This window comes from Mobula birostris, chromosome 8 (assembly GCF_030028105.1).
Source record: "Mobula birostris isolate sMobBir1 chromosome 8, sMobBir1.hap1, whole genome shotgun sequence".
Taxonomy (NCBI): domain Eukaryota; kingdom Metazoa; phylum Chordata; class Chondrichthyes; order Myliobatiformes; family Myliobatidae; genus Mobula; species Mobula birostris.
Window position 1 is genome coordinate 53,355,650 of NC_092377.1, and position 22,880 is coordinate 53,378,529.

The 22,880-nt window shown below is 42.8% G+C and overlaps 1 protein-coding gene across 1 annotated transcript in view; it reads right to left on the minus strand.

Moving 5' to 3' along the window:
- The window catches only part of nrxn1a (neurexin 1a), a 1,764,001-nt gene that overhangs the window by 506,912 nt on the left and 1,234,209 nt on the right, over positions 1-22,880 (minus strand). The window lies entirely within an intron of this gene.

The window sequence follows — 22,880 nt, forward strand, 5'->3', positions numbered from 1 at the left end:
CACCATTTTAATTTTTTTTAGCTCTTAATCTTATAAATTCATTATGTTCTTCAGTATTTAAGCTGAACTTAGTGCAAACTTAAATCAGCCCATTTAATTAATGCTCTGGAACACACAATAGCGTGGCAAGTCTCTTATTGGGAATACATTTATATACCAGTACTGGGACTAATTAAAAAAATATATACAGGTAAATCATCCTGGACTGAAACAAACCTATACTTTGATGTATTCAAACTAAACATAAATTCCTCCTGTTGTAGTACACAACAATGTCTATTTGAAATTCAGAGATCATTTCACACTCCAACAATTTCTTTAATATTCCACACAGAATAGACCAGAAGATTTTTGCCAGGTGAGTAGAACATCTTGTTAATGACTTCTTAAACACTTACCGGTATTCACAAGAACAACTTATTATAAATGGATCATACAGTAAGGCTCTACCAATTGAAGGAGAAATTTTATACATGCTTTCTTATTGACTTCTCATTACTTGGATTTCATTAAAAAAAACAGAATTAATTTATATGAATTCACATTCCCCAGCTGTTGTGGTGGGATTTGAATTCCTGTCTTTAGATCAATAGTTCAAAACAAAAGACTGTGAGTTCAGTAACATAACCACTTAGCTTTTGTTCTGAGAAATTAATTTTGAACCAATTTTATAAAAAAAACTATAGGCCAGCCATCTCTGCATCAAAACAAGTCTACAATTTGATTCACAACTTCTTCCAGGCTGTGAATTAACCATGCAATTTAGCACAGCTCATTTCTCTCTCTTCTAACTTGTGATGCTTGCATTTCTCCACTGGTTCAAAATATCTGCTGCTTTCCAAGGAGTGGCCACTTGTGAAACACCAAGTCAAGTCACTATGAACTACGTGTTTCAAAATACCACAATTCTTTCAATGCAGCTGTGTACTGTATATTCTGTTGAAGAATTTCTATTTTTCAGTTGCCTTCAGGAAAAAAGCATTCTGTTGGGATATGGTTGACTTGAAACACAGGAAAAGATTGTATATGTGGTTTGAAATAAAATAATATTGATAATCATACTTCTAAAACTGCTCCAAATAGAGTCAAAACAGGTAAGTTCACAGTTGAATTTTACCTGTTTTAGTTGGCTTTGTACTTCAGGGGCATATCTAATGTAAAACTTCCTTTAAAAACAAATAACGCAGAAAGTATCAGGTGACTATTGGGAGTGCTTGATGTTTCTGAACTGAGTATGAAAGAACTTTTAAATTCTTGTCTGATTTGTTTGGAGATTTTGGGTCCTCTGCTGGCCACAAATTAGCTTTTCAGTCAAGCAGAAAGTACAAACCAAAAAAACATCAAAATATCATGTTCATGATGACAAACGTAATTAAACTAAAAGATGCCTGCAATATTTAGATCAACATTTCAGTAACAAATTACAACTGTTGCAAAATTGTTTTAATTGTGGTAACGTAAAAAATACTTTCAGGTTGTCACTGGCACATATTGACGTTGTGGGCAAGATCACTGCCTTCTGTCTACTGTTCCAATTGAAAACGTTGATGGTCAGCCGTTGACACTTAATTAAATCCCGACACTGCTCTTTAGTAATGCTAAATACAAAGCTGCAAGATTTACTACCAAAGAGCGGAGCCATGGAGTCATAAGTAGCTAGCCATCTGGACACAAGCTGGGGTCTGATTATCCCCGGCTGGGTCACCTGGAAGAGGGTGTATGATGTTGAAAGACCCAAAACACCCGATGATTCCGGGAACATCACTGAAGATGTGCCCAGAGGCATCAGTAGATGTATGTACACAGCTTGAACTTAAAAGGGAAATTGTCCTTGGATCCAAGAACCCACTGTTTTATGTGTGAACTAAAATATAGGATGCAGAGGGAGGGTAGGTTACTTTAAAGAAAATTAATTGCATTGTCTTACACCATCAGAACTAAATGACTATCACACAGGGGCAACATGAAGTGCTTTGAATAGCTGATAATGGAACATATCAATATCTCTATTTCTGCCAGATTGGGCACTCAACAGTTTGTTTAGCAACAGAACCTCTCTATGAGATAAGTCATACACCTGGCCCTGACACACCCAGAAAACAAGGAGACTTATGTCAGAATGGAATTTCTGGATTTCAGTTTGCTGTTCAACATTAAAATTCCATAGACCTTGGTGAACAAACTCCTACTCCTCAGTCTAAATACTATGCTTCTGGGTGTTGGACTTCCTAACCAACAGACCTCAGATAGTCACGATATACAACTGCTCCTCCCTCCCAATCATCCTCAACACAGGCACTCCCCAGGACTGTGTGCTGAGCCCTTTGCGGTACACTCTGCTCACACACGACTGCACATCCAAACCCTCGAGCAATCGTGTCGTCAACTTCACAGATGACACAACATTTGTGGAGTTCATCACCAACAACGATGGCCTACAGAGAGGAGGTGGAAGAACTCGAGGTCCGGTACCAGGCAAATAACCTCTTCCATAATATCAACAAGACAAAGGAGGTGGTTATTGACTTCAGGAGAACTCACACCATTACACCCCCCCCCCCCCTTATATCGACAGCACAGCAGTGGTAACTGCGAGTAATTCAAACTTCTGGGAGTGTACATCACATGCAACCTCTCTTGGTCCCAGAACACATCCTACACAGTCAGGAAAGCTCAACAATGCCTCTACTTTCTGAGGTGACTGACAAGGGCTACACTTTGCACATCCATACTCAGACGTGCATCACTGCTTAGTACAGAAACTGCACTGCAGCGAACAGAAAGGCTCTGCAATGGGTAGCCAAAACAGCCCAACGCATCACTGGCACCAGCCAACCCACCAAAGACATATACACAGAAAGGTGCCAGAAAAGGGCCAGTAACATCATGAATAATCCCACACGCCCTGTTCATGGACTGTTTGTTCCACTTTCATCAGGGAGCAGGCTATATAGCATCCACACCAGGACCACCAGACTCAAAAGTGTTACTTTCCCAAGCAGTAAGGCTGATCAACACCTCCACCACCACTTCATTTTTTACCACCAGTCACCTTATGTGCAGCCTAGTGTCACTTTATGGACATACAATCAATGTATATAAGCTATCTTAAGTACTTTAATTGTGCTTTTTATTATTATTGTTTTTTTTATATCTTTTGTGTTTTTTTTCCCTGCATCTGCTCTGGAGTAACAATCATTTTATTCTCCTTACCCGTATGAGCAGGAAATAACATTATACAATCTTGAATTCTTGATCTTGAATTTAGGTTTTAAATGCCTCTGAATATGAGAGACATGAACTGGTAACATCAATGACAACTGTCACATGTGGAGAAGTTCCACCCCAGTTTTGTTGTTGTCAGGAGCTTTTTAATTATGGGGTCACTGAAGTACACCAGGAGATGCAGTTGCTGCCTGAAACACGCTGCTGAATTTTGGACAACACACATCAAAGTTGCTGGTGAACGCAGCAGGCCAGGCAGCATCTGTAGGAAGAGGTGCAGTCGATGTTTCAGGCCGAGACCCTTCGTCAGGACTAACTGAAGGAAGAGTCTTCCTTCAGTTAGTCCTGACGAAGGGTCTCGGCCTGAAACGTCGACTGCACCTCTTCCTACAGATGCTGCCTGGCCTGCTGCGTTCACCAGCAACTTTGATGTGTGTTGCTTGAATTTCCAGCATCTGCAGAATTCCTGTTGTTTGCTGAATTTTGGACACAGCTTGCCAGTGTAATAGGCCCTCCGTGTCTGGCCCAGGTAAGTGTGGATGTGGAAAAGGTAGAAAGCACTATCTGGCCAGCTGCATTATCTCCAATGCGAGAAACATGCTAAGAAGTAAATACCAGTTTGAATGAAAACAAGTTTTCTCATCCTGTTTGCGGATGCAACCAAATGGTGTCATCGTTGTCTAAACACAGCAAACATTATGTCCTCTGTTTAAGTTACTGCACATTAAGCCATGATACCTGAAAATATAGCCATCACCAACTTTATCTGCTCAGGGGATCTCCCATCCACTGCTACCAACCTTATAGTTCCCACACCCCACATTTCCCGTTTCTACTTCCTACCGAAGATCCACAAACCTGCCTGTCCAGGTAGACCCATTGTCTCAGCTTGCTCCTGCCCCACCAAATTCATTTCTGCATACCTCGACACTGTTTTATCCCCCCTTGTTCAATCCCTTCCTACCTATGTTCGTGACACTTCTCACACTGAATTTTTTTGAAGAGTTGAAGTTCCCTGGCCCCCACTGCTTTATTTTCACCATGGATGTCCAGTCCCTATATACTTCCATCCCCCACCAGGAAGGTCTTAAAGCTCTCCACTTCTTTTTAGATTCCTGACCTAACCAGTTCCCCTTTACCACCACTCTGCTCCGTCTAGCAGAATTAGTCCTTACTCTTAATAATTTCTCCTTTGGCTCCTCCCACTTTCTCCAAACTAAAGGTGTAGCCATGGGCACCCATATGGGTCCCAGCTATGCCTGCCTTTTTGTTGGCTTTGTGGAACAATCCATGTTCCAACACTATACTAGTATCTGTCCCCCACTTTTCCTTTGCTTCATCGACGACTGTATTGGCACCACTTCCTCGTTGACTTCATTAACTTTGCCTCCAACTTTCACCCTGCCCTCAAAGTTTACCCGGTCTCTTCTTGAACTTTCTGTCTCTCTCTCTCTGGAGACAGCTTATCTACTGATGTCTACTATAAGCCTACAGAATCTCTCAGCTACCTGGACTATTCCCCTTCTCACCCTGTCTCTTGCAAAAATGCTATCCCCTTCTTGCAATTCCTCCGTCTCTGCTGCATCTGCTCTCAGGATGAGGCTTTTCATTCCAGGACGAAGGAGATGACCTCCTTTTTTAAAGAATGGGGCTTCCCTTCCTCCACTATCAACTCTGCTCTCAAACGCATCTCCCCCATTTCACACACATCCGCTCTCACTCCATCCTCCTGCCACCCCACTAAGAATAGGGTTCCCCTGGTCCTCACCTACCACCCCATCAGCCTCCGGGTCTACTGTATTATCCTCCATAACTTCCACCACCTCCAACAGGATCCCACCACTAAGCACATCTTTCCCTCCCCCCCCACCCACTGCTTTCTGCAGGGATCGCTTCCTACAACAGACAATAGGTGCAGGAGTAGGCCATTCGGCCCTTCGAGCCAGCACCGCCATTCACTGTGATCATGGCTGATCATCCACTATCAGTATCCAGTTCCTGCCTTATCCCCATACCTTTGATTCCGCTATCTTTAAGAGCTTTATCCATCTCTTTTTTGAAAGCATCCAGAGACCTGGCCTCCACAGCCTTCTGGGGCAGAGCATTCTATACATCCACCACTCTCTGGGTGAAAAAGTTTTTCCTCAACTCCGTTCTAAATGGCCTACCCTAATTCTTAAACTGTGGCCTCTGGTTCTGGACTCACCCATCAGCGGGAACATGCTTCCTGCCTCCAGTGTGTCCAATCCCTTAATAATCTTATATGTTTCAATAAGATCCCCTCTCAGCCTTCTGAATTCCAGAGTATACAAGCCCAGTCGCTTCAATCTTTCAACATATGACAATCCCGCCATCCTGGGAATTAACCTTGTGAACCTACGCTGCACTCCCTCAATAGCAAGAATGTCCTTCCTCAAATTGGGAGACCAAAACTGCACACAGTACTCCAGGTGTGGTCTCAGCAGGGCCCTGTACAACTGCAGAAGGGCTTCTTTGCTCTTATACTCAATTCCCCTTGTTATGAAGGCCAGCATGCAATTAGCTTTTTTCACTGCCTGCTGTACTTGCATGCTTGCTTTCAGTGACTGATGTACAAGAACACCTAGATCTCGTTGTACTTCCCCTTTTCCTAACTTGACTCTATTTAGATAATAATCTGCCTTCCCATTCTTACCACCAAAGTGGATAACCTCACGTTTCTCCACATTAAATTGCATCTGCCCACTCACCCAGCTTGTCCAAGTCACCCTGCATTCTCATGACATCCTCCTCACATTTCACACTGCCACCCAGCTTTGTGTCATCAGCAAATTTGCTAATGTTACTTTTAATTCCCTCATCTAAATCATTAATATATATTGTAAACAGCTGCGGTCCCAGCACTGAACCCTGTGGTACCCCACTGGTCACCGCCTGCCATTCCGAAAGGGACCTGTTAATCGCTACTCTTTGTTTTCTGTCAGCCAGCCAATTTTCAATTCATGTCAATACTCTGCCCCCAATACCATGTGCCCTAATTTTGCCCACTGTTCTCCTATGTGGGACTTTATCAAAGGCTTTCTGAAAGTCCAGGTACACTACATCCACTGGCTCTCCCTTGTCCATTTTCATAGTTACATCCTCAAAAAATTCCAGAAGATTAATCAAGCACGATTTCCCCTTCGTAAATCCATGCTGACTCGGACCAATCCTGTTACTGCTATCCAGATGTGCCGTAATTTCATCTTTTACAATTGATTCCAGCATCTTTCCCACCACTGACATCAGGCTAACCGGTCTATAATTCTGTTTTCTCTCTTCCTCCCTTCTTGAAGAGAGGGACAACATTAGCCACCCTACAATCCACAGGAACTGATCCTGAATCTATAGAACATTGGAAAATGATTACCAATTCGTCCACAATTTCTAAAGCCACCTCTTTAAGTACCCTGGGATGCAGACCATCAGGTCCTGGGGACTTATCAGCCTTCAGACCCAACAGTCTATCCAACACCATTTCTGGCCTAATATAAATTTCCTTCAGTTCATCCATTACCCTTGGTCCTTTGGCCACTATTATATCTGGGAGATTGTTTGTGTCTTCCCTAGTGAAGACAGATCCAAAGTACCTGTTCAACTCGTCTGCCATTTCCTTGTTCCCTATAATAAATTCACCCGGTTCTGTCTTCAAGGGCCCAATTTTGGTCTTAACTATTTTTTCCTTTTCACATACCTAAAGAAGCTTTTACTATCCTCCTTTATATTCTTGGCTAGTTTACCTTTGTACCTCATTTCTTCTCCGCGTATTGCCTTTTTAGTTATCTTCTGTTGCTCTTTAAAAGTTTCCCAATCCTCCGGCTTCCCACTCGTCTTTGCTATGTTATACCTCTCTTTTATTTTTATACTGTCCATTACTTCCCTTGTCAGCCACGGCCTCCCCTTACTCCCATTTGGAATGAACTGATCCTGCACCTTCCGCATTATTCACAAAAACACTTGCCATTGCTGTTCCACTGTCATCCCTGCTAGGGTATTGTTCCATTGAACTTTGGCTAGCTCCTCCCTCATAGCACCATAGTTCCCTTTGTTCAACTGTAATACTGACACTTCCGAGTTTCCTTTCTCCCTCCCAAATTGTAGCTTAAAACTTATCATATTATGGTCACTACCTCCTAATGGCTCCTTTACCTCAAGGTCCCTGATCAAATCTGGTTCATTGCACAACACTAAATATAGAATTGCATTCTCTCTGGTAGGCTCCAGTACAAGCTGTTCTAAGAATCCATCTCAGAGGGATTCCACAAACTCCCTTTCTTGGGGTCCAGTACCAACCTGATTCCTCCAGTCTACCTGCATGTTGAAGTCCCCCATTACCTTCGCGACATGCCAATTTTAACTCTTGATTCAACTTACACCCTACATCCAGACTACTGTTTGGGGGCCTGTAGATAACTCCCATTAGGGTCTTTCTACCCTTAGAATTTCTCAGTTCTATCCATACTGACTCTACGTCTCCTGATTCTATGTCCCCTCCCTCGCAAGGGACTGAATATCATTCCTCACCAACAGAGCCACCCCACCTCCTCTGCCCATCAGTCTCTTTCGATAGGATGTGTATCCTTGAATATTCATTTCCCAGGCTCTGTCCACTTGAAGCCATGTCTCTGTTATTCCCACAACATCATACTTGCCAATTTCCAACTGTGCCTCAAGCTCATCCACTTTATTTCTTATACTCCGTGCATTCATATATAATACTTTAATTCATTACTCCCCTCACCTCCCATATCAATTCCTATTTCACTTGACCATACTGTACGATCCCTTCTTGAGCTTTCTGCTCTGTTGATTCTGCTGTCTTTCTTAACTTTTCTTATTCTCACTTTCCCTTTATCTCCATCCTTGTATTTCCAGCTTATCCCCTCCCCCCCACTACTTAGTTTAAACACACCTGTGTTGCAGAGACAAACCTGCCTGCCGGAATACTACGTGACTCCCTTGTCCATTCGTCCCCCCCATCTCCTCCACCGATCTCCCTCCCAGCACTTATCCGTGTAAGCGGAACAAGTGCTACACATGCCCTTACCCTTCCTCCCTTACCACCATTCAGGGCCCCAGACAGTCCTTCCAGGTGAGGCGACACTTCACCTGTAAGTCGGCTGGGATGATATACTGCGTCCAGTGTTCCCGATATGGCCTTCTATATATTGGCGAGACCTGACACAGGCTGGGAGACCATTTCGCTGAACACCTACGCTCTGTCCGCCAGAGAAAGCAGGATCTCCCAGTGGCCACACATTTTAATTCCACATCCCATTCCCATTCTGATATGTTTATCCACGCCCCCCTCTACTGTCAAGATGAAGCCACACTCAGGTTGGAGGAACAACACCTTATATTCCGTCTGGATAGTCTCCAACCTGATGGCATGAACATTGACTTCTCTAACTTCGTTAATGCCCCACCTCCCTTTCGTACCCCATTTGTTATTTATTATTAATTTTTATTTTCTCTCTCTCCTTTTTCTCCCTCTGTCCCTCTCACTATTCTCCTTGCCCATCCTCTGGGTTTCCCCCCCACCTTTTCTTTCTCCCCAGGCCTCCTGTCCCATGATCCTCTCATATCCCCTTTGCCAATCACCTGTCCAGCTCTTGGCTCCATCCCTCCCCCTCCTGTCTTCTCCTATAATTTTGGATCTCCCCTCCCCCTCCCACTTTCAAATCTCTTACTAGCTTCTCTTTCAGTTAGCCCTGACGAAGGGTCTCGGCCCAAAACATCGACTGTACCTCTTCCTAGAGATGCTGCCTGGCCTGCTGCGATCACCAGCATTTTTTATGTGTGTTGCTTGAAAATATAAATCAATGTTTTGCTCTTTACTGAACATGACAGTTAATTGTGGTTACCACAAATTAGAGAATACAATCAGATCTCAAATTTGTGTCAAAAGCAAGTATACGCACTGGTTAAATCGAGACAAGAGAATTGCAAAACTTTTGATATTACCATCCCTTTCCAAGAAAGAAAAGAATGTTTCAACATTCTGTTAATTATTTGAATAGAGAGAAACAGAGTTAATGTTTCAGGTTAAAGACATTTTCTCTTGAAACTGAAATATTTAGAATTTCACTTTCCAAGGTCGCTGGTTGACTTGCTAAGTGTTTCCAGCTAATTATGTCTGTTTAACTGCAAAGTTCAGCAAATACATGGTGTTTGTATATATATTGAGTGTAGGCCCCAGATGATGGCTAGAGGTGTCATAAACCATAATTAGTTGAGAAGCTTACATTTGAATTTGGCTCCAAGATAATGGAGGAACTTATTTTGGCCAGTTTAAGTAATTATACATAATAAGTTATTTAAAATTACTGCAGGTATTTTACCCAAATTAATTGTTCATGATGATATTTGTACTATATTTGCTTTATATGATGGATAGTTTGAAGGAGAAGGGGGAAAATGGGAACATTTTGGTTTTTGCAATAACATTTGCATCTTAAAACTTAAATAGTTCTTACTGGTTGAAGCATGGGATCAATTTCAACGTTCAGGCAGACTGCTTCAAACAATCAATTGACACAATTCCAAGATAACATTGTTATTTTGCCTCAAATAATTGTTGGATATTGGCCGCCTCAAATGTTTTTGTCGTCTGGAGTGGGTGCATCAGTCAAAACAATAAGATGAATTAATACCAATAAAAGAAGCATATTAATTAATGAAGACCAGCTTTGGAAGAAAAGATGTATGAGCAAACCAGACAATGAAGTTATTTAGAACATAGAACAGAACAGCCCAGTACAGGTTCCTTCCTATTGTGATAGATGTTCACTTCTATCTCATATAAGCATATAACAATTACAGCACGGAAACAGGAAATCTCAGCCCTTCTAGTCCGTGCTGAACTCTTACTCTCACCTAGTCCCACCGACCTGCACTCAGCATATAACCCTCCATTCCTTTCCTGTCCATATAGCTATCCAATTTAACTTTGAATGACAACATCAAACCTGCCTCAACCACTTCTGCTGGAAGCTCGTTCCACACAGCTACCACTCTCTGAGTTAATAAGTTCCCCCTCATGTTAACCCTAAACTTTTGCCCTTTAACTCTTAACTCATGTCCTCTTGTTTGAATCTCCCCCACTCTCAATGGAAAAAGCCTATCCACATCAACTCTATCTATCATGTTTGCTAAGCTTGCTTTCTAAACAACAGCAGCTGCCATTTGAAAAGTTACAAACAGTTGTAGGTAAGCTTTCAACTATATTGCTTTATTTAACTTCTGGTTCGCATTGGAAGTCAGCCTTCAGTTCTTAAAATGTAAATGGAAAGCAGCTTGAAGTTTAAAATACTATCACTCTTTATAGAACAGCTTTGTAAATAGGCTCTGTATTTTGAAGACACTCTGTAAAGAGTCACTGCATCTACTTCATCATTGCTCAAGAGTCAAGTATAAGGCAATGGGTTGCTTAATTTGTGTTGTTTCAAACAGACAAACTGACTTTTAAGTTGCTTAGTTAAAGGTAGCTTGCAGAACCAAGTGGACACTCTCATTTAGCATATTAATAACTGATATGTTCATGGTTGGAAGGTTTTGTGTGTTAAATGGTGAAGTGGCAGATAAAGGAAGTGATGCATTTTGAGAGTACTATTAAGATTACGCATCATGGAAGTTAATCCCGGAGAGTCATGAGAAATAAAGGTACCTTGGTATGCGAGTCCAGAGAATTTGAAGGATACAACACAGGTAGCTACAGTGGTTAAGACGACATATAGCTGTTATCAGTCAGAGCATTGAGTACAGGAACATGGTGTGTTCTAAGCTAGGCTTTCTCAGCGCAAAGCTGCTCAACTGAACTCCCCAAACCCATTAACAACGTTGCAAATTGGTATCTTTTCATCAACCACACTCTAATCATTGGCAAAACATGAGGATAGACCAAAGCACACAGAAAACAAATGCTAAGGGAAATCGCACAGGAGGGTCACTGATGTCTGTATTGGCTTCATCATGGTGGGAAGACAAAGCAGATAGAACAGCTATTTTTCTGACTGGAAGTCTGTGACTAATTGTACCTTGCAGGACATTCTGCAGGGCTTATTAATATATATTAACAATGTATGTATTTATCTTTTATTTATTGAGATATAGTGTGAAACAGGCCCTTCTGGCCCTTCAAGACACGCCACCCAGCAATCCCCCAATTTAACCCTAGCTAATCACGGAACAATTTACAATGACCAATTAACCTACTCAACAGCACATCTTTGTTGGAGAAAACCAGAGCAACTGGAGGAATCCCACATGTTTATAGGTAGAACGTACAAACTCCTTACAAGCAGCGGTGGGAATTGAACCCGGGTCACATTGTAAAGCATTGTGATAACCATTACGTTACAGTGCTACCCTATATTTTGATTATAATATAGGCAGTCTTATTAGTAAATCTATAAATGACACAAAAATTGGTAGAGTTGTGGATAGCAAGGAAGGTCGTCAAGGAATTTAGCATGGATATTGACCGGTTATAAACTTGGGTGAAACAAAGGCAGATAGAGCTTAATCTGGATAAAGATCAGGTGATACATTTTAGAAAATCTAATGCAAAAAGTAGAGTAGATACAGGATCCTTAAGATCTTTGCTGCATAGATGGGTCTTGCGTGCAAACCCATAGTCCCTTAACAGTAATTATATGATTGGACAGGGTGGAAAGAGAAAGTTTGTCCGGCACAGAGTATAAAAATTAGCAAATCATGATGCAGCTGTGTATGACTTTGGTTGGTCTCTATTTGGAGTAGTGTGTGCAATTCTGGTCACCGTAGTAAAGAAAGGATATGAAGGCTTCAGGGAGGGTGCAAAAGAGCTTCACCGAGACGTTGCCTGCATTGAAGTGCATTAGCTATAAGGTTGGACAAACTTGGCTTGCTTTCTCTGGACCTTCAGAGGCAAGGGGAAACACAATGGACGTATAAAACAATTATGAGTGTCATAAATAGGATAGACAGTCAAGCTTTTTCCCCCAGGGAGGACATGTAAAATACTAGAGCAGTCTTTTATTTTGTTACTGTGGTCAGACAGGCACAATAATGATCAGTTACAGAGGGTACAAAAAGGGGAGTGTAGTGCCCAAGAGTAAATATTGTGATCAATAAAATATCTGTCCATTCAGATGTTCACAGAAGCTAGAAGGCCCTCCTCCTACCTTCTGACATTTTGTCCTGCTCTTGTGTTATTATTGGGAGGGTTGATCCACCTGAATCTAGGTTATCCAGATAACAAAATAATTACATAATTTTGGAGGCCTATTCTGTTCTATATCACAATGCATTTCTAAAGGACTTTGGATCAGTGTACAAATGCTGTGCTGTATACATCAGCAGATAATAGCGATGCTCTCAGTGCAGACATTGTTCTTTGATGTGGAGTCAAATTGGAACAAAGTGCAAGATGATGAAAGAATAGTACTGGTTCCTTTTTTGTCACCCTGTGGTCAGGTTCCAATGGATGGAACACAGCTAACTAAACTAAAATGTCATAACAAACCCGAGTATCAAGCAGTGAACATCGTGATGCCTTGGATCTGATCCAAGAGTAGCTTGGCCATCGGTGAGAGAGCAACTTGTAGTTGCTTTAGAGGAATTTGCCAAACGTCTGGTTGAAGATAGCTCTGACATCACTCAAGAATCTCAATCCTATCAAAAGCAAAGTGGAGTGTTTGATTAGCACCCCATCCATCACATTAAACATTCACTTGCAGACTCTTTTTTTGGTAACTTATTCAATTTCCCAACCATGAGGCAAGAGCAACAGGTTCATCAGGACACTGCAGCCTTCTAGCTCAGCAATCCTAACTTGGAAAGCTGCTCCGGGCTCCGTGAGATTTACTCCACTATGCGCTGAACTGAGACGGAGGCTGCGGCCTGCTGCAGGCTTAGTTTCTGAGGATGCACTTTCATTCTAAATGCTATTTGCTTACTTATATTGTTTGTACAATTTGTTATTTTTTTCTCTCAGTACATTGGGTGTTTGTTTTTTTTATTCTTTTGGGTTTCTTTGTTTTGTGGCTGCCTGTAAAGAGACGAATCAAGGTTGTATTATGTTTTCATACTTTGATAATAATTGTATTCTGAAATTTGAAATTACTGTACCTTCTCTATCCAAATTTTAGGCCCATTGACATTACTACCCAATAGCACCGGGGGAGTACTTTCACCAGAAATGCTGAAGTGGCTTATGAACACCTTCTTAATAGCATTTGGGAAAAGGTAACAATTTCCTGTAAGCCAGCAATGTCCACAACTCATAAATTAGATCACAAGTTTTAAAAAATAAATATGTCATAGTCCATGTGAGGCAACCAATATCAACGATACATTACTAAATGCGAAGGCCACAGTCCAGTGAACATATTTGTTTCTACTACCTCACTATTTTAGTTGGGAAAAAAAATGGTAATCGAAATAGCAAGGACACTTTATTAAAGAACTGATCTCCAGTGTCCCGATGCCTACAACTGTGAGAAGTGCATCCAGCTGCAACTTCTAACAATCTGCATTGAGGAGTTGGGGCTGAAACTGGATTAACTCCAGATCATTCTGGAGGCTGAGGGGATGATAGAGAGAGGGGCAGTTACAACCAAGGTGCAGGACACAGGAAACTGGGTGACAGTCAGGAAGGGGAAGGGCTTAAGAAGCCAGTGCAGAGTACCCCTGTGGCCATCCCCTTTGGATACTATCAGGAGAGGTGGGGGGGAGGAATGAGTCAACATACACAGTGATTGGGCCTCTGGCACTGAGTCTGCCTCTGTGATCAGAAGGGAAGGGGGAAGAAGAGATACACTGTGGAGATAGGGGGTTCATTAATTAGGGGAACAGACAGGAGGTTCTGTGGGCGAGAATGAGATTCCTAGATGGTATGTTGTCTCCCGGGTGCCAGGGTCTGGGATATCTCAGATCTTAAGTGGGAGGGTGAACAGCCAGAAGTCGTGGTCCGTATATGTACCAATGACATCAGAAACAAGAGTGCCAAGGTTCTGCATAGGGAGTTCAGGAAGTTAGATGCTAAGTTAAAGGGCAGGACGGTTAGGGTTGTGATCTCAGGATTGCTGCCTGTGCCATGTGCTAGTGAGGCCAGAACTAGGAAAATTCTACAGTTTAAGGAGTTAGTGTCGCAGGGAGGGCACAAGATCTTTGGATCATTGGGCTCTCTTCCAGGGAAGGTGGGACCTGCACAGAAGGGATAGTTTGCACCTGAACTGTGGGGGACTAATATCCTAACAGGAAAATTTACTAATTTTGCACAGTGAGTTTTAAACTAGAGTTGCAGGGGGATGGGAACCAGAATGCCAGAACAGTTAGTGGAGAGATTGTGCAGGCAGATGTTGGTAAATTGATCGAAAGTTGTGCAAGAGTGTGTTCAATTGCTGGATTTTCAATCAGAAGAGGTACAGAGAGCTTGGAATATTTTTGGGGGAGTATGGCAGCATAGCGGTTAGCGTAATGCTTTACAGCACCAGCAACCTGGGTTCAAATCATGCCGTTGTCTGTACGGATGTCTGCCCCATGACTGTGTCGGTATTCCGCTCAGTGTTCCGGTTGATGTATGGGGTTGTAGGTTAATTGGTCACACGGGTGTAACTGGGCAGTGAGAGCTTTTGTGGCTAGAAGGACCCATTACCGTGCTGTATGGCTAAATGAAATCAATAAATAATCTACAAAATAAGTATAAATAATGGAAAAAAGTGTCACTTTCAACATTGTTTGCAGTTTATTCTCAGTCTCAATCTCCAAAAATCAAGTAATCAAGGGCACTTGAACTTTAAAGGTGCACCTTAGTCAATACAATTATTCATCTGTCAATATTTAAAATTGTCACCCTGCCCACAAAACTCGGTCTCGGTCAATAACATATCGCTGATCCAGGCAGAGTTCTCAGTTCACAGTAAATTACATTGTAATACTTAAAGCACAAGAAAAATCCCACAGGCACTCCTTAAAAGCATAAGGCAGAGATCAGTTGAGTAGAAGGAGTTTTTGATACAGGGCAAAGGCAATCTCTTTAGCTTTTTTTTTATCCAGCAGCTATCAAGAGAAAACTATGGTTCGTGTACAATTATCTACTTCAACTGTGGTGGCAGACACCGGACTGAAAGAAATAGCACTGAAGTACATCTGAGACAGTGGCAGAAATCCGATTGAACACATTCATTTATTTAATTGCATGAAGATGGAGACAAATTCAGCAAGGACGTGCCTTTGAAGAATTTTGCAAATCATGGGAAATTGTTGGAAGACTGTGGTTTGCATAAGCAGAAGGGCCAAGTGATTTTTCTGAGGTGGGGACAGGATATGATCAGCATGAAGGTGATGAAACGTGCTGAAGCATCTGCAGTTCAGCAGATACAGGGCCATAAGAGTCATAAACGGTCCCAGGGATAACATGAATTCAGAGAGGTCATGTTCTAGAAGACACTTTTTGTCTCAGACCTAAATAAATTGGCTGAATCCACATGAAGTGAATGATACCAATATCTGAATTTTTAAGGTTAAATCTGGCTACTAAATTTGTAATCATACTGTTTCAATGACATCTTTCATTTATCTTTGCCTTCAAAATTACTGTAAAAATTGAAAATAACTAATTCTGAATTTTTCTGACATCTGGTCTATGGATGAAGTCAGAAAATCTGATGACTAATGTCTGGCACAAACTAATTCTAACTATTAGTTTGCCACCTAGTTTCTGTGATCTGTTAACACATGTACAGACAAGCAAGTTATTTTCTTGTTGCCAAAGCTGGGTGATGAATTTCTCACTATGCTAATTTTTAGAACAACTCCACAAATTTGTGCATTAACTCATCAAATAAACTGTTCTTAATCATGCCCCCAAACAAAGACTGGCATTCAGATGAATTAATAGCAATCCCTTCTCTGCAAGATGACTTAATGTACAAGCAATGGTATTCCAAAAAATAAAAAACATCAGCTCAGTTATAAATATACAGATGATAAAATTCCTTTGGATTTAAAGATAGTTAACTTCCAAATTTCTATATGCAAAGAGAAGCAGGATGTTCCACTTGTATTAGGCCTCAGTAATAGTCAAACTTCCCAAATGCATTGAAATGTTGATAAGGTTGTGCATCACGTGTGCAACCTAACTGTGGCAGACACTTCACGTGCCAACAGATTTTTTTTAAATTCACTATTCATATACAACGCAGGAACAGTTTGAGAACATGCGCTGGATTTCATAGGATAAACATAAGATTAATGGAGATCTGAACAATACACTACACTAGGAAAATCAAAGCTTCTGCCTTTGGCCATTAGCAAAAGTTTCAGTTTCTTGTCAACCACTCGACGTCTAACACTGGAAATACAAGGATGAGCAGGATTACTCAAACCTTGGTATTTTAATCTCAATATGTTTCAATAGGTACATTTAATGTCAGACAGATGTATATAATATACATCCTGAAATTCTTTTTCTTCACAAACTTGCACGAAAACAGAAGAGTGCCCCAGAGAATGAATGACAGTTAAACGTTAGAACCCCAAAGCCCTTCTCCCAGCAATCCCCCCACGCACAAGCAGCAGCAAGGCAATGGCCCCAACCCCACATCCACCAGCAAAGGGGCATCATTGCCCTCCACCGAACACTCAAGCGTGCAGCAAGCATCATTAAAGACACGGATTTGCAGTATCCCAAAACTACTCACTCACCCCAGTAATTCAACAAACCACAGGCTCTCTCTCTCTCCTTAACAAGGGAGAAAGAGATGTCCCTGTTTCACAGCAAGAGGGAAGACATAAAAAAACTGACCTCAGGATGAGCTTTCTGATCACAAATTAAGTTTACTTATTTCTACATCTGTAACACTACCTGACCACTCTACCTCAGCTGACTTGCACCTCTCAGCTCCATTGCTCTGAAATATTCCTGCATTAGGGGACATTGAAAACTCTGCTGTTTGTGATTTAACTTGCAACAAGAGTTTGGTGATTAACAGTGATTCCCATACAGAACCCTCTAATATTCAATTTCCCATGCTGTTTGCAGCACCTTTCAAATCCTCAGCCTCACCATATGAAACCATAAGACACGGGAGCAGAATTAGGCCATTCGTCCCATTGAATTGACTCTGGCATTCATTCGTGGCTAATTTCCTTCTTGACCCTGCCTTTAGCCATAACCTTTGATGCCTTTAATAAACAACCTATCAACCTCCACACTAAATAAGGAAGAATTTAAGTACAGTCACGATGACTCAGGAAAAAAAAATTCATAAGCCAGGGAGACTTAGAACAGAGATAGGGAAATTAATGGAAGTTATCTCTGCAGCCTTGTCCAATCGAATTATACCCCTGCTTCCTGCACCTCAAAATTTATATGCATCTTTCATTTAATAATTGGTTGCAGCATCTTCTGGAGCCATACTGAAAGCCTGCTGCTGACTGTTTGTTTTGTTAGTGCAAGGACCAGAAAGAACGATCAGCAGCAGAGACCCATTAAGAAGTGTGTCTTGGGGATGAGTAGTAACTCTTGTTACAATGAGAACCAGCAGTTAATAAGAGAGAGGCAAGATCTAACAGAGCAACCATTTTAAAGGACGCTTTTGAGGTTGGAAATGCTGATATCAACATCAAAGTATGAGCTTCAGTGAAGAGAAAAACCAGCAACAAGTCAAGACAAGACAGGAATTTTCTTTTTCCTTGAGCTATTAAAAAGGGGAGGGATGGCAGTCAGTGGAGTGATATGTCCCCCGCAAGTCAAGATGGAGCCAAGGTGCAGTCTCCGTTGAGGTTACAGATTTGGCTTAGTTGTTTCAAGTTTTTTTTTAAGTTTTCGTTTTGGCGAAAGAGAGGGAAGATAGGGGCCCGGCTAAGCTAAAGGGACAGGGGTGTGGGAGGAATTAGTGGACAAGCTAGAGTCTAAGGCTCTGGTTGTTTGTCCATCGTTGACGTCGATGAGGACCTCGACACAATAATGATGGTGTCGAGACTAGCGCGTGATTTGGATTTAAGTGAGGGAGAGTTGCGCAGCGTCAGCCTCACTCTCTCTTCCCAACTCCCATCTGGGTCCAGTGGCAAGACAGAGTCGAGACGGCTGGAGATAGGACTAGGCGCAGTGGATGACCAGGACATCTTCTGTGTCTTGTCCTGCTCTACACGTTCCACGACGCTTGCAGAGACCGCCTTCTTGACCGTTGGACCTTCCATAGGTCTCGTCCGCTCAATCCGCCGGAGTCTGTCTTCACATGCTGGGATAGACAACTCCCTGATCTCACCGAGGGTTTGAGACCCGTCGGCTACCCTCACCTGGTTTAGCCAGCTTGTCGAAGCCGTTGCCCGGGGTGCGGCCGCTGTCACATGCAAACAGCTACGGGGAGCCACAGGTGAGAGCTGAGTGCCAGGTGGGGACCAAAGGTGGACTAACCGCCCTGAAAAGGACGTGGCATGTTGCCCCACCAGAGGTGCTACCCCTCCCTGACACCGCAGACACCTAAGGCTCTACTAGGCATTTGGAGGCCAGCAATGTGGACGAATGTCAGGCCAGCAGACCAGTGATGACATTTGGGGTCCTAACAGTGCAGGTCCAGAGTTTGAGGCTTGGACTTTGGGTCTTCATGCAGGGGCCTTATTTCAGTTTATGTACGCATTTCACTGTATCTTTCGATGTATGTGATAAGTAAATTTGAAACTGAATCTGACATGTGGGAAATCAAGGAGGAGCCCAGAATCCATGATCTACAGGAAGTGTGTCCAACTGCAGCTTATCTGAGACCACATGGATAGGTTGGAACAGCAGTTGAACCCAGTGAGGAGCTTGCAGGAGCCAGACAGTGTATACTTAGGAGTTCCAGGAAGGAGGTGACACCAAAGATTCTGTCAGATGGATGGGTGACTAGCAGGAGGTAAAGGAATGCAATGCAGGATTCTCACATGGTTGTCCCTCTCTATAACAAGTATACCACATTGGATACTGTTGGTAGTGGGAATGGCTTCTCAGAAGAGAATGAACTGCATCAGCTACCAGATCAATGGCATCATGACTGACAGGAGAACAGGAAAACAGGAAAACCTGGATTGACAGGCGAGTCAATATAAGGGGGAGATTCTTGACTAGTAAGGGCAACAAATGTTGTGGGGAGAAGGCAAGAGAATGGGGTTGAGAGGGAAAACGAATTAGCCATGATCAAGTGACAGAGCAGACTTGATGGGCCAAGTGGCCTAACTCTGCTCCTAAGTCTTATGGTCTTCTTGAAGATTGAGGGAAGAGCAGCAGATGTCTACATTAGTAAAACCTTTTACAAGGTCTTGCATGATAGGCTGTTTCACAAGTTTGGATCACATGGGATCCAGGATAAGCTCGTAAACTGGATATTAAACTGTCTTGATGGTAGTTCAGGAGGCCTGTGACCAGCAATATGCTATATGTGTTGCTCTAGATATCCAGCATCTGCAGAATCCCTTGTGTTTATGATTTGCTGTAGAGTTTGGTGCTCAGCTCACTGTTGTTTGCCCTTTGTGTTAACAATTTGAATAGAATGTAATGGCCATGGTTAGTAACTTTTTGGATGGCATAACAATTGGTGGTACACGAGAATGATGGAGGCTATTTTGATCAACAGGATCGCAATCAACTGGGAAAGTGAATTCAGGAATGGCAGAAAAGATTTAACTCAAACAAATGTAAGGTGTTACATTTTGGCAAGTTAAACCAGGGCGTAAATTGTTCAGTAAATGACAGACCCCTGGAGAGTGTTCTAGAACAGGGAGAATTACAAGTATGTAATTCTCCGAAAGTGGTGCAACAGATGGACAGAGTGGTTGCAAAGGCATCTGGCAAACTTGATTTCAATTTTTGTGAGCACAGTTCAACAGCTGGGATATCACATCACCACTCTATAAGAGCTTTTAAGCCGCTCTACTTACCAAGGTCGGTGAAGGATATCATTATGTTTGAATGGGTGCAGTAGAAGTTCACAAGAATGTTACCAGGATCAGATGGCCTGAATAACAATGGGAGAATGGGTGGGCTGGAGTTACCATCCCAGAAACATTGTAGGTTATGAGGTAATCTTGCAGAAATATATAAAATCATGAGTGGCATGGGTAGGGTGAATGGTCACCATCTTTTTTCCAGAAAAGGGGAGTCTAAAGCTAAAGGGCATAGATTTAGTATAAGAAGGAAAAAAAATTAAGGAATCTGAGGGACGTTTCCACACACACAGTGAAGGCTGGAACAAACTGTCAGGATAAAAGGCAGATGCTAGTACAATTACATTTAAATGGCATTTGGACAGGTACATGTAGTGGAAATGTTTCGAGGCACTTGGGCCATACAGGAAAATGAGACTCGCTCAGGAAGGCAATTTGGTCAGCATGAATGAGCTAACCAGTAAGCCGATTTCTGTGTTGTGTAAAGGCCAATTTATACTTCTGCGTCGAATCTACGCCGTAGGTATGGTGTAGCCGCGTACCCTTCACCGTAACCTGACGTGCACTTCCCCAAAGATGTAACTACGCGTCATGGCAACGCAGACTGCAACAACTGTGATTGGTCCATTTGGTAGCATCGCATTTCCTCCTACGCATTTCCGGTTGCTTCTTCTTCTCTGCCATTTTCAAAGAGAGAGAGAAGAGAGGAGAAGAACGCGAGTTGAAAAATGGACCAAATCGAGGAGAGGTTAATTGAGGAAGTCCGAAAATATGTACATTTTGTACGAATGCAAACACGAGGAATTCCGCAGATGCTGGAAATTCGAGCAACACACATCAAAGTTGCTGGTGAACGCAGCAGGCCAGGCAGCATCTCTAGGAAGAGGTACAATCGACGTTTCGGGCCGAGACTCTTCCTCAGAACTAACTGAAGGAAGAGCTAGTAAGAGATTTGAAAGTGGGAAGGGGAGGGGGAGATCCAAAATGATAGGAGAAGACAGGAGGGGGAGTGTTGGAGCCAAGAGCTGGACAGGTGATTGGCAAAAGGGATATGAGAGGATCATCGGACAGGAGACCCAGGGAGAAAGAAAAGGGGGAGGGGGGAAGGGGGAGCCACACATTTTAATTCTACATCCCATTCCGACATGTATATCCACGGCCTCCTCTACTGTAAAGATGAAGCCACACTCAAGTTGGAAGAACAACACCTTATATTCCTTAAGGGTAACCTCCAACCTGATGGCATGAACATTGACTTCTCAAACTTCCCCTAATGCTCCCACCTCCCCCTCCATTATTTATATACACACATTCTTTCTCTCACTCTCCTTTTTCTCCCTCTGTCCCTCTGACTATACCCCTTGCCCATCCTCTGGTTTTTCCCCCTCCTCCCCCTTTTCCTTCCCCCTGGGCCTCCTGTCCCATGATCCTCTCATATCCCTTTTGCCAATCACCTGTCCAGCTCTTGGCTCCAACACTCCCCCTCCTGTCTTCTCCTATCATTTTGGATCTCCCCCTCCCCTTCCCACTTTCAAATCTCTTACTAGCTCTTCCTTCAGTTAGTCCTGACGAAGGGTCGTAGCCTGAAACGTCGACTGTACTTCCTCCTAGAGATGCTGCCTGGCCTGCTGTGTTCACCAGCAACTTTGATGTGTGTTATTTGTACGATTGCGCTCAGTTACAGTCGCCATTGTTTGAAGAACACGAAGAAACTCAACACAGTGGCATAGACACCCCACCGCCAACTAGCGTTTTGGCAGTGAATTGCAGAGCGACGCAGACACACCAACGCACAAGTATAAATTCTCGCAATGGCGTAGGCCACTTGCATAGGCTATGGTGTAGAACCTACGCAGAAGTATAAATCAGCCTTAACTTTACCATTCCTACTGTGCATAAATTTAACAGCAGAGGAGACAACTTGTTTTGCTCATACTATCTTTTCTTTGCCATCCAATATAAATTCAGAAGCCACCTGGTGATGGATCTGGAAGAACAAGACGGAAATAATGTAACGAGAAAATCTGCAGATGCTGGAAATTCAAGCAACACACACAAAATGCTGGAGAACTTAGCAGGTCAAGCAGCATTTATGGAAAAGAGTACGGTCGACGTTTCAGGCCGAGACCTTTCATCGAGACTGAAGGAAAAAAGATAAGGAGTCAGCATTAGAAGGTGGGGGAAGGGGAGGAAGAAACAAACACAAGGTAATAGGTAAAACTGGGGGAGGGGTGAAGTAAAAAGCTGGGAAGTTGATTGGTGAAAGAGATTCAGGGCTGGAGAAGGGGGGAGTCTAACAGAAGAGGACCGAAGGCCATGGAGAAAGAGAATGGGGGAGGAGCACCAGGAGGTGATGGGCAGGTAAGGAAAAGGGAATGGGGAATGGTGAAAGTGGGGAGAGGCATTACCAGAAGTTAGAGAAATTGATGTTCGTGCCATCAGATTGAACCCGATGTCGATTGGGAGACTGCTTCGCCGAGCACGTACACTCCATCTGCCAGAAAGAGTGGGATCATCCCATGGCCTCCAATTTTAATTCCACTTCCCATTCTGACATGCCAATCCACGGCCTCCTCAATTGCCGTAATGAGCGCACACTCAGGTTGGAGGAGCAGCACCTTATATTCCATCTGGGTAGCCTCCAACCTGATGACATGAACATCAATTTCTCTAACTTCCAGTTATGTCCTACCCCACTCCTTCACCATTTCCCCATTCCATTTTCCCTC